This window comes from Bos grunniens, chromosome 10, assembly GCF_055505025.1.
Source record: "Bos grunniens cultivar Pamir isolate PY7600 chromosome 10, Bosgru_T2T1.0, whole genome shotgun sequence".
NCBI lineage: Eukaryota > Metazoa > Chordata > Mammalia > Artiodactyla > Bovidae > Bos > Bos grunniens.
Genome location: NC_141174.1, coordinates 11,751,288 through 11,769,551, shown reverse-complemented (window position 1 = coordinate 11,769,551; position 18,264 = coordinate 11,751,288).

The following is an 18,264-nucleotide window of genomic DNA, read 5'->3' as shown; positions in this document are numbered from 1 at the left end:
AAGGAAGATGATGCTGGTGGAGAGGAGAAAGGAATGTAGAAAGGAGAAGACTCAATGAATTGCCCACGGAGGCTGCCACAAGAGAGCCCATTAATGCCTGTTGCGGTGATGCAGGAAGACAGACGACCAGAAACTAGACGGATGCCAGCGACTCAATTCACAGAGGCCACAGCTGTGAGGAGACGACGGCTTTCCTTGGCCGTTGACCTGGTCTAGACCCAAACCGATGGCCAGTCTGCACCCCTGGTGCTCAGACCTCTTTAGGTGCTCTGAGACTCTCTGAGTGTGAATTTTGAGACTCGTTTATTAACCTCTGGAGACACCAGGGTTGGATGGAGGGTTAGTGGAATAGATGAGAAGAAGAACACTCTGTGAAGTTACATGCAGCGAACTCCTTCAGGACAAAAAGCCCTCAGAAGGAACAAATTGAACTCATCTTTTCCCAAAATTTGATTCAGTGTCTTCATTCTCCCCAAATCCTTGACCCAAAGCAATAGACCAAAAGAAACAGCGAAACAGCCAGAAGCAGTCATCATTTTTGGAACAGCTTTTCTTCTCCTTTGTTTCATTCTACAGCTCATAGGAAACCACCAGATGATAATTAGGTTTTAAAATAAAATAAGTCATTCTCTATAAATGGTTTTATAGTAGCTCTTTTAAAAAAAAATCACATATACATCACCTCATTCATATGCTGAGTACATGAACACAGAGCTTGGCAAAAAATATTAAGACACATGCTGCTTCATGCCATTCCAGAGGTAATACTGTAGCTTGTTCCCACTGAGAGCAAAGGATGCCACACCTCCTCTCTCAAGATTCAGTAGGTACAAATGCACAGAGAAAATAAGATAGATATTCTATTTCAAGCTCAGTGAAAGTGGTGAAGCTAATAGAATTAACTGTAGCATGAAAAATCCATGTTTGATATGGGGATAAAATACCTGCAATGAGATTGATTGTACAATAAGATACGTCCCCAAGGGAGGTTATGAAAATATTATCAGTGGACCTCTTCTCGAGGTAGAGAGGGAGGCCAATGAGATAACCTCTCAAAACCCTTTTAAGCCTCTGGTGCTATTAAGATAATAGTTAAGAATAAGTTAATGTATAACACATACATAAAATAATCCAGCTGGGCTAATGGCAGAATACCATAATCATAAATTATCTCTTTGTCCATTTCAATTCTGAAGACTTATTTTTTGTATGATTAAGTAAATAGTTATGCCTTTCTAAGAGTCAGTAGATGTGAATGAATTAGCATGTCTTCTAAGGAGAAAATACAAGGCATGAAATTCAAATCAATTTTTAAAATTCAGCCTCATTTATTAAATGGACACTGGTATCTTTTATCAAGACACAACCTCTTAGGTAAATGATTATTTAAAAATTGTTGTTGTTCAGTCACTAAGCCATGTCTAACTCTTTGTGACCCCATGAACTACAGCAGACCCGTCTCCTCTGTCCTCTACTATCTCCCAGAGTTTGCTCAAATTCATGTTGGTTGATTCAGTGATGCTAATCTAACCATCTCATCCTCTGCTGCCCCATTCTCCTTTTGCCTTCAATCTTTGATGTCAGCATCAGAGTCTTTCCAATGAGTTGGCTTTTCACATCAGGTGGCCAAAGTATTGGAGTTTCAGCATCAGTCCTTCCAGTGAATATTGAGGGTTGATTTATTTTAGGATTGACTGGTTTGACCTCTTTGCTGTCCCAGGGACTCTTAAGATTCTTCTCCAGCACCGCAGTTTTAAAGCATCAATCCTCTGGTGCTCAGCCTTCTTTATGGTCTAACTCTCATATCTGTACATGACTACTGGAAAAACCACAGCTTTGACTAGATGGACCTTTGTCAGCAAACTGATGTCTCTGCTTTTCAATATGCTATCTAGGTTTGTCATAGCTTTCCTTCCAAGGAGCAAATGTCTTTTAATTTCATGACTGCAGTCACCATCCAGAGTGATTTTGGAGCCCAGGAAAATAAAATCTGCCACTGTTTCCACTTTTTCCCCATCTATTTGTTATGAAGTGATGGGGCCAGATGCCATGATCTTTGTTTTTTGAAGATGAGTTTTAAGCCAGCTTTTCACTCTCCTCTTTCACCTTCATCAAGAGACTCTTTAGTTCCTCTCCACTCTCCACCATTAGAATAGCATCATCTGCATATCTGAAGTTGTTGGTATTTCTCCTAGCAGTCTTGATTCCAGCTAGTTATTCATCCAGCCCAGCATTCTGCATGATGTACTCTGCATAGAAATTAAGTAAGTAGAGTGACAATATACAGCTTTGTCATACTCCTTTCCCAATTTGGAACCAGTCCGTTGTTCCATGTCCAGTTCTGACTGTTGCTTACTGACCTGCATACAGATTTTTCAGGAGACAGGTAAGGTAATTATTCCCATCTCTCTAAGAATTTTTCACAGTTTGTCGTGACCCACACAGTCAAAGGCTTTGGCATTGTCACTGAAGCAGAAGTAGATGTTTTTCTGGAATTTCCTTGCTTTCTTCATGATCCAACAACTGTTGGCAATTTAATCTCTGATTCCTCTGTCTTTTCTAAACCCAGCTTGTACAAAAAATTTTTTAAATAGATAGCTACAAATTCTTGAATTGTTTTATTTTGTTTTCCCAGGGAATTTTCTATCATGTTTTCAGAACTCAAAATCTGCCTTCCCAAAATAGAATCCATACTCTTTATAATTTTTTGGTATCAGTAATGATCTAAATGATACACAAATCTAAGTCCTCAAATTCTGCAACGAGAAGTTTGTGCACTGCACCTAGAGTAGCCTCCACTTGCTGAAACTAGAGAAAAGCCCTCACAGCAATGAAGACTCAGCATAGCCAAAAAATAAATAAAAATAAATATCAAGACTTCAAAGTCTTCAGAGCAAATATCTCTAGTGCTTCTTGCTAAATGTTAAATTATAACAGCTTACTCAGAAAATTGGCATTCACCTCTTATCAAGAGATATCTTGTTCTAACCATCACCAGACTCCATCCATTTCTCGGGCCACACAGGCCCATATGACCAAAAGCAAACCTCTGAATTGATTTCTCTACCTGTAAAATGGAGCTAAAGCTGTCATCCCACGTTTTTCTCATGTTGGTGGCTAACACATCCATGCTTTTTGAAAAGACTTAGTCTTTTTAAAAAAAAATACTCAAAATAAAAAGCAATTTTGGCTGATAAGCTTATTCAGACCTGCTCAAGTCAGTAAGTTCCTTCTAATAAAGACTTCTTTGAGGGGAAAAAAAAGTTCTTGGCAGGTCAGATCTGATTTTAGTATTAATTACCAACCTGCTCTACCTGACTTTAAGGAAACATTGTGTACTTAGTGGAAAACAGGAAAGATTAGCTGTCATTGGGGATGTTAGAGATGGGAGCCAACTTTGCCTAAAGGATAACAACAATTGACCTGAATCTTTGCGCAGACTCAAAACTGAACTGAATCTGTTTGAGAGACCTCTAGAGAAGTATGAAACTCAGCTCTAAATTATTCACCATGACACACTTCTGCATCTTTCATGATTCTAGGGAGAATAGAAAGAAAAACTACCTGAATATTCCTGATCCTAGAAAGCAACTGACTTCCTAAGTTTCCTAGACCACAATTGGGTAGATAAAGGTTCAATGACAAAGGAGGAAAACCACTGACATTTTAGTGGGTAATGTGCTTATCAAACTGAAGCCTTAACAAAATTCAGTGTCTATCAATATGTGTGGTACTTTGTTTTATTCATGCTACATGAAAACATGCCCCTACTCTCCAGAACTATAATTGCAAAGTGTTAGTTGCTCAGTTGTGTCCAATTGTTTGTGTACTCATGAACTTTAGCCCACCCACTCCTTTGTCCATGGAATTTACCAGGCAAGGATACTGGAGTGGGTAGCCTTTCCCTTCTCCAGGGGATCTTCCTGACCTAGGGAACAAAACTGGGTCTCCTGCGTTGCAGGCAGACTCTTTACTGTCTGAGTCACCAGGGAATCCCAATAGTCTCCAAAGAGCTATCAAAGCTATTTGTTTTCTTGTGTGACAGAATGGCTTTTCCAGACAGAATCAGAAGGCTTCATGAGTTGGGAGGAGTCAAGAGGCAAGGATTTAGAAGGATAAATGTATTGATAATAAATATTGGAGGGGAAAAGGACATAATTGATAACATTCAATTCCTTAATCACAACAGATGCTAAATATTTGGAAAAATAGAGAAATATAAAGAATGTAGATGTTCAAGGAAAGGGTGTGAAATTAGAAGTCAGTGAGCAAATACTTTCCTTTTCTATATCCAGCTCCCAGTGAAAGGATATGGGAAACATGAGAAAAGGGATAGGAAAAAACCGAAGACATTTGCTTACATTGCAAAATTAGCTCAAGTTCACCCAAAGGATTAGCCACGACAAGACATGTATTCAGATAGCCTTCCTCTGACTACAGATATCTACTGAAACCTACAAAAAGCTCGTCATCGTACTGGCATTGAAAAGGATCCCTGGGTCTCAATCAAATTCAGAGTCCCATAGGGGGAGACAGACAAGTAAACCAAAGAAGGCAACTCAGCATTCTAGGGGCTATAACGGAGAGAACTGCAGCAGTCAGTATGGCATAAGGGAAGAACTGTTGCTGTTGTTCAGTTGCTAAGTCCTGTCTGACTCTTTCGCAACCCCATGGACTGTAGCCCACCATTCTACCTGAGTCTCCTGCATTGGCAGGCAGATTCCATACTGGTGGCCACCAGGGAAACCCTAAAGGAAGAATTAGTCAATTCTATGTGGGATAGGGACTTTCCAGGTGGCTCAGTGGTAAAGAATCTGCAGGAGACATGGGTTCAGTGCCTGGTTGGGAAGTACCCTGGATAAAGAAATGGCTACCCAGTACAGTATTCTTGCCTGGAGAATCCCGTGGACAGAGGAGCCTGGCAGACTACAGTCCATGGGGTCACAAAGAGTCGGACAGAACTGAGCAACTGAGTACACATAGACGTGTGGGATAAGTTAAGAAAGAGTTAATGAAGAAGATACACAGGCCCCACTAACTATGGTTCTGCAAAATTGAATTTAGAAACATAGTGCTTGTTAATGGAGCAAACTTTAAACAGTGTTTTCATATACATCTGTGTTTATAATATCTTATCATTAATCTCTATTAAAGGAACTCACATAGAATTTTTTTACCCTGGAACATAAGTTGTGTGTGTGTGTGTTAGTCACTCTGTTGGGTCTACCTCTCTGAGACCCCATAGACCATGGCCCACCAGGCTCCTCTGTCCATGGAATGCTCTAGGCAAGAATACTGGAGTGGACTGCCATTCCCTTCTTCAGGGGATCTTCCTGACCCTGGGATTGAACCAGGGTCTCCTGCCTTGTAGCCAGAGTCTCTACCATCTGAGCCACCAGGGAAAGTTATTTAGAAATAAATAACCTTCTTTTGATAAACAATAGAGCTGTTACAGCTACACAAAATGAAAAAGTTTGCTCAAAACTCTTTGGACAGATCCTATCAGTAACAACAAGAAACAAGGACCTGGGTATACCCTGTCTGCTTTTCAACTGACAGGAAGTTACTATGTACAAGTTCAATCTTAACATCTTAGTGTTATGACTTTGCCATGGAGGCTGGGAAGCACTTGGCAGTGCCATTCACATCTAGTTAAAGAATACATCAATGACAGGATGGCAGAGACAAGATCAATCCCAGTTCTCCATGACCATTTTACATGATTTCAAGGCAATCATCTTATTTTTAGGCAGTACTCTTGCCTGGAAAATCCCATGGGCAGAGGAGCCTGGTGGGCTGCAGTCCATGGGGTCACTAGAGTCGGGCACGACTGGGCGACTTTTCTTTCACTTTTCATTTTCATGCATTGGAGAAGGAAATGGCAACCCACTCCAGTATTCTTGCCTGGAGAATCCCATGGACAGAGGAGCCTGGCGGGCTACAGTCCATGGGGTCTCAAACATGACTGAAGCCACTTAACACACACAGATACTACACCCAGGAAGCTCCTAAAGCATCCTGAGATTCCAAATTAGTGACCATCAAACAGGATGGGCCTTTAAATTGCTACAGGCAGGAAAAAATGAGCCCAGTAACTCAGAATGACTTTAATCCAAATTTTCATTCCTTCTGTTCTCTTTAGTCTATACCTTAGCATAACCCTCTTGCTTCTTTATTTGTGATTTTTATTACCTTTGACCTCTTATGATAAATCACCCTGACAGTGTAGAGAAAGCAGAGTTAGAAACATTAAAGATACTTACCTGTTGGGAAAGTTTATGACCTAGCCAAAGAAAAATGCAGAAATCAAGATTTTATGGAAATAGGAAATATTGTGAAATGCAGGGGACTTCCCAGGTGGCGCTCATGGTAAAGAACCCACCTGCCTATGCTGGACACGTAAGAGATGAAGGTTTGATCCCTAAGTTGGGAAGATCCCCTGGAGGAGGGAATGGCAACCTACTCCGGTATTCTTGCCTAGAGAATCCCATGGACAGAGGAGTCTGGTGGGCTACAGTCCATAAGGTCGAACAGAGTTGGACACGACTGAAGCGACTTAGCATGCATGCACACACATGAAAAGCAGAACCTGCTGTATTGGTGCACAATGAACATTCTTACTTCCATACTTAAAATATAAACTCCTGCCGGGAAATAGTTAAATCCTGGGATTTGAAAACACGTTATTAAGGGAAAATTCAATGATATGCACAACTAGAGCAATGAGAATAAGGGACCCTCATGTACTCATCAGCCAGTTTCCACAATATAAACTCATGACCAATCTTGTTTCATCTCCACCCACTTTCCTGCTTCTCATGTAATTTTCAAGGAAGTCAAGATTTTTGATTCTCCAAAAACATCTCCAATGTTTCTTTGCCTACAGAAAATATCATATAAATTAACTAGCTAACTGATTTATTGTTTCGTATCTACCTTTTTAATCACTCTGACACATCTGTCAAGCCACTAAGAAAGAAATGGAAAAATGGACATTCCTTCCCAGTATCTCTGAGCTTGAATCCCATCTTCATCTGAGTACCCTTGTGCTACAGTGATGGCTGTGGGATAAAACAAAAGTGTACACAGATAATAAAACTAACATTTTTCACTAATTCTTGAACCACAGTCATTTCCTTTTTTCATTCGCTTTTTACTGTATGCAGTACACGTGCTGACTCAGAGTAAGGTTGCTTTTTAAATTAAGAGGTGGTCTCAACTTACTCATTTGCATCCACCCCAAAATGCAATGCATTACAAAGGTATGACATGAAGTTGCCAACTAGGTCATAAGAATTCTGGCAATTCTGATAGAAAAAAAAGCTTGTGATAAGAATTCAGGGAGGTGATCAATGGCAAGCTAATGTATTTCTTGATGTGAAATTTCTAATGGCGAAGCTACATTGATAAAAGAAAATCAGAAATTTAATATAAAAACAATCATATGAGCATAAAATTTAACTTTGTGAAATCCGTAATAATAGATCTGTATGCCTAACTCCACAGTCGTTCTCCTTCCTTAAGTCATCAGACATTCCCAGAATGTAATAAACTCTTCCACGAGAAATCTGGCATCTGCTCAACTACTTACCATTCCAGAACAATCTCCAGCCCCAAAAGTGATGAATGGATATTTTGGAGGGTTTTGTGGAAAATATAATACCTTTCTATTTCATACCATATAATACCATATCACTGATCACTAAGAAGATGGTGGCAGGGAGAAGGGAAAAGTATTTGCATCTATTTGACTCTGCATTTTCTCCTACAGGAAGTATAAAATTTTATCTGATGCGATGCTAGAATAGTGTACTTGCATATGCATGTACATTAAATTTTGTAGGTGTGCTTTGCTATATTGGAAAACATATTCAAATAATAAATCTCAATAAATGAAAATGACTTTCCTTTTCTACAGTACATAAAAGTGCCAGGGCAATCTGCTTTCCATGTTCAGACACCAAAGAGCTAAACATTGAGTGATATCCAACTTGATGAGACACATAAAAATGAAATAAAAATGAGTAAGAAGATAAACATTTAAAGAGATAAAAACTGTCAAACAGAAATGATTACAAAGTTTGTAACAATCTGCATTTTTCATTGCTTTCTATTTACCTAGTTTCTCCACTATGAATTTCTTTTGCTCATTTCCCTTCTTTTAATAATGTATGTTCCCATAATCACTGACACTAAAGTCAAGGATGTGAAAGAAGACTTAGTTTATATTTTTTAGGAGAAATACAAGTAACGTGAAAATGCAAAATTTTCCCTATATACTTGAATGTTTCATCTAGCTACTTTCATTTAATAGCTCTGGAAAATTGAGCTCCTTTTTCACAGGGGTAGTTCACCTTGTACAATATGAAACCACCATATTCAACCTTTTATGACCTGCAAAAACAGCAATTTCATATTGTTTAACCTAATAGTATTTCAAATAGCAAAAAGTCTAGAGATTGCCATTTCTCTGGAGAGACAAATGGTATTCTTTGGTGAAATGCACAGAAAAAAAAAAAAAAAGAAAGTCTTATTTCCATTGGTGCACACGACATTTTGGAAATCTTGTTTTTTAAATCATATTAATAATAAAAATAAATTAATATTATTTTTAGTCTAGTCAATCAATGACTCTGTCATTGGCCTAATGTAGCCCCTGAAAGAAATTAGGCGCTACCAATTAGTATGTGTAGTAGGCATAGTGGTTTCGTCTTCAAAATGATGACACCTAAAATGTATGTGTGAACACAGAATGTCACAATTTATAAGACCTAGTAAGACCTTTGACTGGTGGCTCAGTGGTAAAGAATCTGCCTGCCAATGCAGGAGATGTGGGTTTGATCCCTGGGTCAGGAAGATCCCCTGAAGTAGGAAATGGCAACTCACTCCAGTATTCTTAGCTGGGAAATCCCATGGACAGAGGAGCCTGACAGGCTGCAGTCCATGGAGTCACAAAGGAGATAGACAGACTTGGCAACTAAGCAACAAACCTTTGACTAGAAAAGGTTTTGTACACAATATGCTGCTTTCTTACTAACACATCAGTTGTGCTTATTCTACAGTAATAATGGGGAGGGGGGAAAGGACAGTCTAAAGTTTTAGAAGTACAAAGGCCAACCTGAATGAAGACTGATATTAAACAAGTTACGTTTTGTAAGGATGGTACTCAATTTAGCAGGAAAGGATATGTGCTACAACTTAAAAGTTTGAGATCTTACTTACGTTCATAGAAAGTTGAAGAGGTGACTCCAATATTTTTAGAGTATCAGATAATTCCTTCTCTGACCATGTGGTCATCTCTACTACTCCTAAGGCTTTTATTATTAATGGAAACATTTGTAAGACTTGATTTCTGAGTTGCTGTCTCAGTTTTGGGGTGTAGCTTAGTCTGTCCTGATAGTAGACAATGTTCGATAAATTCGACAAAGCTGATCAAATATATTCTTTGGATACCAAGTCAAGACTTGACTTTATTAAACATGTCAAGACAGAATAATGTAATAGCAAAGAAATGTGTGGGTTTCCCAGGTGGCTCGGGGTTAAAGAATCCACCTTCCCATACAGGACACACAATAGACTCAGGTTCGATCCCTTAGTCAGGAAGATCCCTTGCAGGAAGAAATGGCAACCCACTCCAGTATTCTTGCCTGGAAAATCCTATACACAGAAAAGCCTGGTGGGCTACAGTCCACTGAGTCACAAAGAGTCGGACACGACTGAGTGACCAAGCGTGCACGAGTAAAGAAACATGGATTATATAATAGGCCACCAAGTAGGTGCCCAATTATCATCTCACTTAATCCTTCTTTTATGATAATATCAACACAGACAGTGCCAACAAGTAATGACAGCTGACACTGATTGAGACTTCTTAGTACTAGTCACTCCTCTAATTGTGTTAAGTCATTTAATCTTCAGAACAATCTTATTGGCCTACATACCAGTATTAAGCTCACTTTGTAAGAAAACCAAGGCTAAGAGAGGGGAAAGTAAATTGCCAAAGGTCATAGTCTTTAAATTACAAAACCGTAACGCTGGAAGTGTTCTTGAAGCACTCTTATCAGTTTCTCCCTCGATTTGTGTGTAGGCTGGAAAAAACAACAAAACAAAACAACCAAAACCTCACCCCCAAAAATACTAAGTCTAAATCCTAATCCCTAGAATCCATACATGTTACCATATTTGGAAAAAAAGTCTTTGCAGATGTGACTATATTGTGGATTATCCGAGTTGGCTCTAAATGCCATGTCATGCATCCTCATAAAAGGGAAGCAGAGGGAAATTTCACACACACACACACACACACACACACACACACGAAAAGGTATGACAAGACACAGCAAAACCAACTTGAAGATGACAGCCTTAAAGATTAGAATGATGTGGTCATAAACCAAAGGATGTTGACTAGAAGAGAAAATGAAAGGATTCTTCCTGAAAGCCTCAAGAGGAGGCGTGACACTATCCACAGCTTAATTTTGACCCAGTGATTCTGAGTTCAGATTCCTGGCCTCCAGAATGGTAAGGGGAAAATTCCTATTGGCTAAAGCCAACTGATTTGTGATTATCCAATTATAGCAGCCGTAGGAAACTAATACAGGCTGCCATTAAAAGAGCTGAACTGTTGAACATAAGTTAAATGTTCCTATTTTTAGAAACTCTAGATTTAAAATTTTTTCCTTAAGTAACACACAACAACATTCGACTATCTCACTCTTGGAAATATTCCCTTCTAATTTATAAATTATCCCCTTCTTTTTGCTCTGCCTTCTACAGCAATAGGTATTAGTTTATTTTTGTCCTTTATGATAGTCCTCCACACTCATTAAATGACTTCGTATCACTTTTAAATTTTATAGAATGAATATTTCTCATTTATTTAGTCTCTTTATTACAGGACCAATTTCTAGTGTCATGATTATCTTTCTAGTTTTCTTCTGAAATCTCACTATAGTTGCAAAACTCAGAAATGGTTCCATATTTGAAATAAATTAGATTTTGTTCAAGATCTAAGCATAATGGAGAGATCTATGGAGTGGGTTGAGTGTATCTGTGTGATTCAAATTTAATAATGGATCTCTAACTGAAAATACTTTTATTAATTTACTCAAAATTTCTCTTAACATTAACAGTGATTATATATTCTCTAGGCATTTCAATCAATTCCACAAAATGGCTTCTAGTTATCCAAATAGGCTGTCAAAAATTGTTAGATAATAGCATCTGTGATTTCTAAACTGAGAATTTATCAGGTAGGATAACAAATTGAAACAGCAAATATTTACTTGGTGGTGGTAGACAAGATTTTTGCATAATAGCAAATACAGGGGACACAATGACTTCTAGGCCATTTATGAAACTTATAAACATTACAGATACACTTATTTGTCCTGAGCTCAGAAAGGTTTTACACCAACCTGACTGATTACTGTGAAACCACCACTAGACTACCCCCTAATAGGATGGCCAACAGAGACGAAGCTGTCCGCCCGTCTACCAGATGCTGAGTTTCACTGTCTCATCTCCCAGTCAAAAATGTCTCACATACAGTCAAGTGTTCCCTGGGCAACAGAATCAATCCCAGTTGAAAAATACAGATTTAGAACAACCATACATGATAACTAATATAACCAATTCCTAAAATGGGGTAACTTAAGAGACAAAGAACTACTGCCTCTTTTACATCCATGTTGCTTTAAAGAAAATCATAATAATTGTAATCAAGCCAACAAGGATCCCCTTTGACACAAATGACAGACTTCTTTAAAAGAAAAATGGAGAGTTTATTTTTAACCAATTTTGTGGCTGATCTCTAGACCCCCAGACAGCTTGCTCCTGTGCCATCTCTTGTCAGCACTTCTTAATTTAGTTTTCTGAGAATGAGGATTTTAAAGCCGGTCCTTGACTGACATGGATTACCCTGACATTCAGGGCAGGTGTGAACCCAGAGCAGTTCTATTCATATATGTATCTAGAGCACACAGAGGCAAGGTTCTTGCATTAGCTATTAACAGTTTCATTAAGTTAAGTGGCCAACAAGCATTTTTTTTTTTAATTCTCTAGGTGATTTAGAAGTGGAGGTAAGGAGAAAAGGATTTAGTAAAAGGCCAACTGAGATGCTTTCTCCCTGTTTCACCCCCAAATGGGAGCTCTGTTCTTTCTACAGCAGAAAAAAATAAAACTAATCGATGTTAGTCAAAAAGATGCCCAATAGCAATAAGAGAGCATGATCCTTAAGAGAAATAGAAACTTATGAAGCAGATTTTCATCCCTTTACTTTCAAAATAATAGCATAAATATGTAAACACAAAAAACTTAAATCCTTCAGTAACAGATTTTTGTAAATGTTTGTAGAAATGACACCATCTGAGCAGCTAGAACTCAAATAAGCTTCTACTTGCATTGTGATTGCTCTTCAACTCATGTAATTAAAAAATAATAATAATAATACCAGAAGTTATGTGATACTCTCTAGACATCTATTCTATTTGCATTAGGGCCAAAAAATTTCAACTCTGCTTTCAGGACTGAATGATCCTCACAACCCCTAAAGAGAGTCCATTGCAACCTTCCTCCTGTTACCAAGTGAGGGCGGAGCTTAAGAGCTGGCTTTCATTTCTAATACCTTCAGCCAGCAATACCTTTCTGCCCATCCTACAAAGATAATGCATGTACAAACAAATATGGGCATGCAATTATTGTTATTATTTTTAATCAGGCATCACTTGTGAGAGTGTACAGGCACAGTTGTTGTAACCTTCTTGTTCCCAGCATCACAGCCACTCCCTTCAAAGGCAAAGGGTACAAGCCCTGCCCCAGCTCTTGTACCAGCAAGTCAAGGGCTTCTGCGGAGGATCTCTTTCACAGTCATGCAAAAATAAGTGCAAGGAGCTCTGTGGATTGAAAGTAATATGCAGCCAGTTCTTGTTGCCAGAAATATGCAGTCTTGCTCCTCCTTCCAATTAAATTTTGATTGAGGGAGTTTCACTGGGTGAAGAAAGCTACCCTTGAATTGTCATCTCTTAAGAGGAAGCTGACAGTGCTAATAGTTCAACACGGGGTTATTGATGAGACCATCCCAGCCTGAGAGGCTGGCAATCTTTGTCACTGTCAGGATCAGGTAAGCAGTTTCACCCGCCAAAATTTCGGTCTTCCTCCCTGTCCTCCTATCCCGCCCCCAAAGAGAAAGGAGCACTATGGTTACTAGAAACAGAAGTCTCATGTGATTTGAGTGATTTGAAGTTTATTGATTTTGCAGATCCAAGGACTTTGGCTCACTAATGGGGACAATTATCCACGAATTTTTCTTAGTCAATAACGTGGCATAAGGGCAAACACAAGTTTTATGAGGTTCAAAGTTTCTGTGATTTGGGAAGGCCCTCTCTAAGACAAAAAATGCATAGTTACAAATGAAAAACTTCGGTACAAATGTTGGGAGCTAGTCAGAATGTTGAAAAGACATCAAAACAAATTTTAAAAGGCTGAGAAATACCACAAACATCGGAAAATGCAGTATTCTTTAGTAATTAACTACCTGATATATTTCGTATATTTTGTGACTGCACTTTTTATCATCTCTTCATAATATAACAATACTGTCATACAATTTTCTATATAGAACAAGTTGTCTTTTTTGTAAATTTGCAAAAAGGAATAAAATTTCTTAGTATTGATCAGTTTTTTTAGCTTTATAAGTCATTAAGGTCAATGTAAAAGTAATGTCAAATTTTCTATTATACGAGACTTGTAAGGCTAGGATTTCCAGTGATGAGTTTATAATTTATATATTTCCAATCCTATTTTTCCTTCAAAACCACTTTTCCTAGTCCTCTGGTCTTATACCTTGTTGTCATAGTATCAACTGACTGGTCATGGAGGAAAGCATTCCAAGGTGCAATCCCACGTCAGATCAACCAGTAATGATTTACTGACGCACAAGTGACTGCACATAACATAAACACACACCATTAAAGGGCTTCCCTGGTGGCTCAGCATTAAAGAATCCGCCTGTCAATGCAGGAGATGCGAGTTTGTTCCCTGGGTCAGAAGATCCCCTGGAGAAGGAAATAACAACCCACTCCAGTATTGTCTGGAAAATTCCATGGACCGTGGAGTCTGGCAGGCTGCAGTCCATGGGTCTCAAAGAGCTGGACACAACTTAGCAGCTAAACAACAACACATTCCATTAAACTGAACTGAAGGCATTACTACTAAAAGTGTCTGCTACTATCCAAACCACCAAATACAAGAAGTATAAAAGAATAAAAGCTGGGATGTAAAGAGACAGTTGTTTTAACCAGATGTGGTTAACATACCTCCCTTGTGTAAATTTTACAAAAATATATGAGTACATAAACACATTGCAAGTAAAGGGTCTGAGATTTAGCTTCATTAACATACCATAAATCTGCCTTGGGGAGAACTATAAAGGCATTCTCCACACATTCTCATCTCTACTTTGTTTTTCCCTACATACTTCGCAACCGCTTATACCACAAAATGACTGGCAAAGTCAGTTATATAGCTTACATCAGGTAAATTTGTAATGTAATAATGACTATATTAATTATAAAAGGAAGGCACCAGGAGGATTCAGCCACACATTCATCAAACACACAGGATCTCAAGAATAGGGAAAAGCAGAGATACAGACACAAAGTAGCTGAAGAAAGAAGTGCACAGACAACTTTATTCTGTACACATTTGTTCAACTGCAGGTTATTATGTCCCTGTCACTCCAAGTACTCTATGTTAAGAGATAAAAATATGATGACAATTTGGACCTTGCCCTCTGAGGAGTTTTCATCTTAAAGATATGTGTGAAATCAAATTCACATGTATGAAAGACGTTCCTATTAAAAAATGCATGAAATCATGAAAACAACTATAAGGCAAGATAGGTAAATCTCTCTTTTGGAGGTGAATAATTAAAGCAAATAATAGAAGAATTCACAAAGGAAAATAGATTTAAATATGCCTTTGTTTACAAACTACTATGAACCAAATTAAGACAAATAATTAATTGAGAAAAAAGCCCAATAAATTTATTGTAAATAGAGGCTAAATATAATTTCCCTATAAGAGTTATTTAAATTAACTGAGAAAATTTCTATTAATCCAGTAGAAAAACAGGCAAGAGACATGAATAGACAATGTAAGAAAAATGTGACCAAAACAAATGCATAAACATGTATTTAAAAGAAATATAAATTAAATAACTTCATATTATTTTTCACGTATAAAATTACAAATATTTTTTTAAGATAGAAATTAATCCTGGTGAGGGTATGTTAAGAAAGCAACTCTAACATATTGCAGAGAAGTTCTCAATTGAATTAAATATTGTGGCCGATTGAATAATGGACCCAAAGATATCTAGGTCAAAAAATGAATAATTATTTCTACTTTTAAAAGTATCTTAAGAAAAATCAAAGAAAGACAAATGCCATATGATGTCACTCTTATGTGAAATCTAAAATCTGACCAAACGGACTTATCTAGGAAACAGAAGCAGACTCACATAGAGAACAGACATATGGTCGCCAAGAGTGGGTGAGGCTGGAGGGGCAATGGATTGAGAGTCTGAAACTGAGCAGGTGCAGACTATTAGATATATGTACATAATGCACACCTTTTCCCTCATCAAGCAGACACGAGGAGAAGCAGATCGTTTTGAAATAATTAGGAACTGAGCTGAGTGAGATTTGTGTTGCCACTTTAAACAAAGGTGTGAGCTCTTCTGTGTTCCTAATAAACCTCTCCATCTTGCAGAATTTGGCTTCAAAGAATTGAGACACAGAAATAGTGTTTATTGAGTATTTCAGTCCCAGTCTCCCTGCTACATAACCCTAGAGATGGTCCAGTGGAGGAATATGGCAGAGAAATATTCAGTTCAGCTCAGTCGCTCAGTCATGTCCGACTCTTTGCAAGCCCATGAATCACAGCACGCCAGGTCTCCCTGTCCATCACCAACTCCAGGAGTTCACTCAAACTCACGTCCATCGAGTTGGTGATGCCATCCAGCCATCTCATCCTCTGTCGTCCCCTTCTCCTCCTGCCCCCAATCCCTCACAGCATCAGAGTCTTTTCCAATGAGTCAACTCTTCGCATGAGGTGGCCAAAGTACTGGGGTTTAAGCTTTAGCATCATTCCTTCCAAAGAACACCCAGGGCTGATCTCCTTTAGAATGGACTGGTTGGATCTCCTTGCAGTCCAAGGGACTCTCAAGAGTCTTCTCCAACACCACATTTCAAAAGCATCAATTCTTTGATGCTCAGCTTTCTTCACAGTCCAACTCTCACGTCCATACATGACCACTGGAAAAACCATAGCCTTGACTAGATGGACCTTTGTTGGCAAAGTAACGTCTCTGCTTTTCAATATGCTAGGACTAGATCTGATAGATAGAACTATGATAGATAGTCCATGAACTATGGACTGAGGTTCATGACATTGTACAGGAGACAGGGATCAAGACCATCCCCGTGGAAAAGAAATGCAAAAAAGCAAAATGGCTGTCTGGGGAGGCCTTACAAATAGCTGTGAAAAGAAGAGAAACGAAAAGCAAAGGAGAAAAGTTCTACATTAGGACTCATCCAAATTCCAAGTAGCTATGCCATCCATCTATGGAGATCTCATGATTTCTCTTTACCACAGCAGGGTCTGCTGGTCTGTATTAAAACTTCAGCTCATGATCAGACTTGATAAAAGCCCCCAGAGAGAAAGGTGTTTGCCAAATTTTCCCATCTAGAAGGTCTCTTCATTCTCTGGAAACTGATTCCTCTAGACCTCTACACACAATTATCTGATGGCTTTTATACATAATTGATACATATATAATTTATATATATGTAATTTTTAATTTATTCAGGTTTTCCTAATTGTTGCAGAAGAAGCAATGTTCTGTCACCAACTTATGCATCTTAAAGAAAGTAGAAATTCTTATAGCTATAAAATATTTTAGTTCATTTAAATCCTTCCATTTAGAAAATTCCATGTATAGATGATATTATAAATAAATTATATAAATATTTAAGGAAGAAATAATGCCAATCTTAAATAAATTATTCAAGAGAACAATAAAAATAACACTTTGCAACTCATTTTTTGAGGTATCAAACCTTGATATCAAATCTTATAAGAAAAGAAATAATTGTAATTGCCACATATATATATATATTTATATAAACTATTTGAAAAAAAACAAAAATAATATATCACAACCAATTGGGTTTATTTCAGCAAAGTGAGGTTTGTCATTTCAAAACTTATCAATATAACTTCCTACATTAATTGAAAAAAGAATAAAATCATATGGATATCTCATATATGATATGAGAAAATAAATGCAGAGACATTTTTTAATAAAATTCGACAATTCATAATAAAAGCTCATTGTAAACAAGGAATAGAAGAAAACTTCTTTAATCTGATAAAAAGTTATTTGAAAAAATTACAGCAAATCCCCTACATAATAGTGACATGTTGAAAGCTTTCCCTCTCTTATCAGTAACAAAACAAGGATTCCCACTGTCACCAATTTAATAAAGATATATGAGAACTAGCAAAGGAGAAAACAACTCACAGGACTGTGTGATAGAATATCAAAAAGAGTCTACAGACTGGGTACAAAGTCAATATATAAAAATTAGTGGTATTTTTCTAAACATCAAGAATAGAAAATGAAATTTTAAATGATATCGTCTACAACAGCATCCAAATACACTACATTTCTAGGAGTCAATCTAAGGAAATATGCAAAGCATTTCCACATAGAAAAAAACAGAATAATATCATGGGAAAAAAGTAAGCAGTATCCAAACGAGGAGGCATCAAATATTTCTGTAAAGGATCCTATAATAAATATTTTAACCTTTATAGGCTAGATAGTCTCTGTCACAGTTGGCCAGCTCTGCCCTGTAATGCCAATTCAGAAATAGATAATACGTGAATAGGCAGGTGTGGCTGTGTGCCAATAAAACTTTATTTGCAGAAAGAGGCAGAAGACTGTATTTAGTCCATGGGTTGTAGTTCATCGCCCCCTGATTTAAATAATCAGAGGAATAAAGTTAGTTAATATATAATGAAGATATAATAAAGATATCTATTCTCCTTAAATTGATCTTTCCATGTAAATCTCTCCACAGTCAAAATTCAGGAAGTGGGGTTTTGTTGTTGCTGCTGTTGTTATTTTTTGTGAGATTTTGCGTAGACATTGGCAAACTAATTCTAAAAGAAAGTAAAAATGTAAATGGCAAAAGTTTG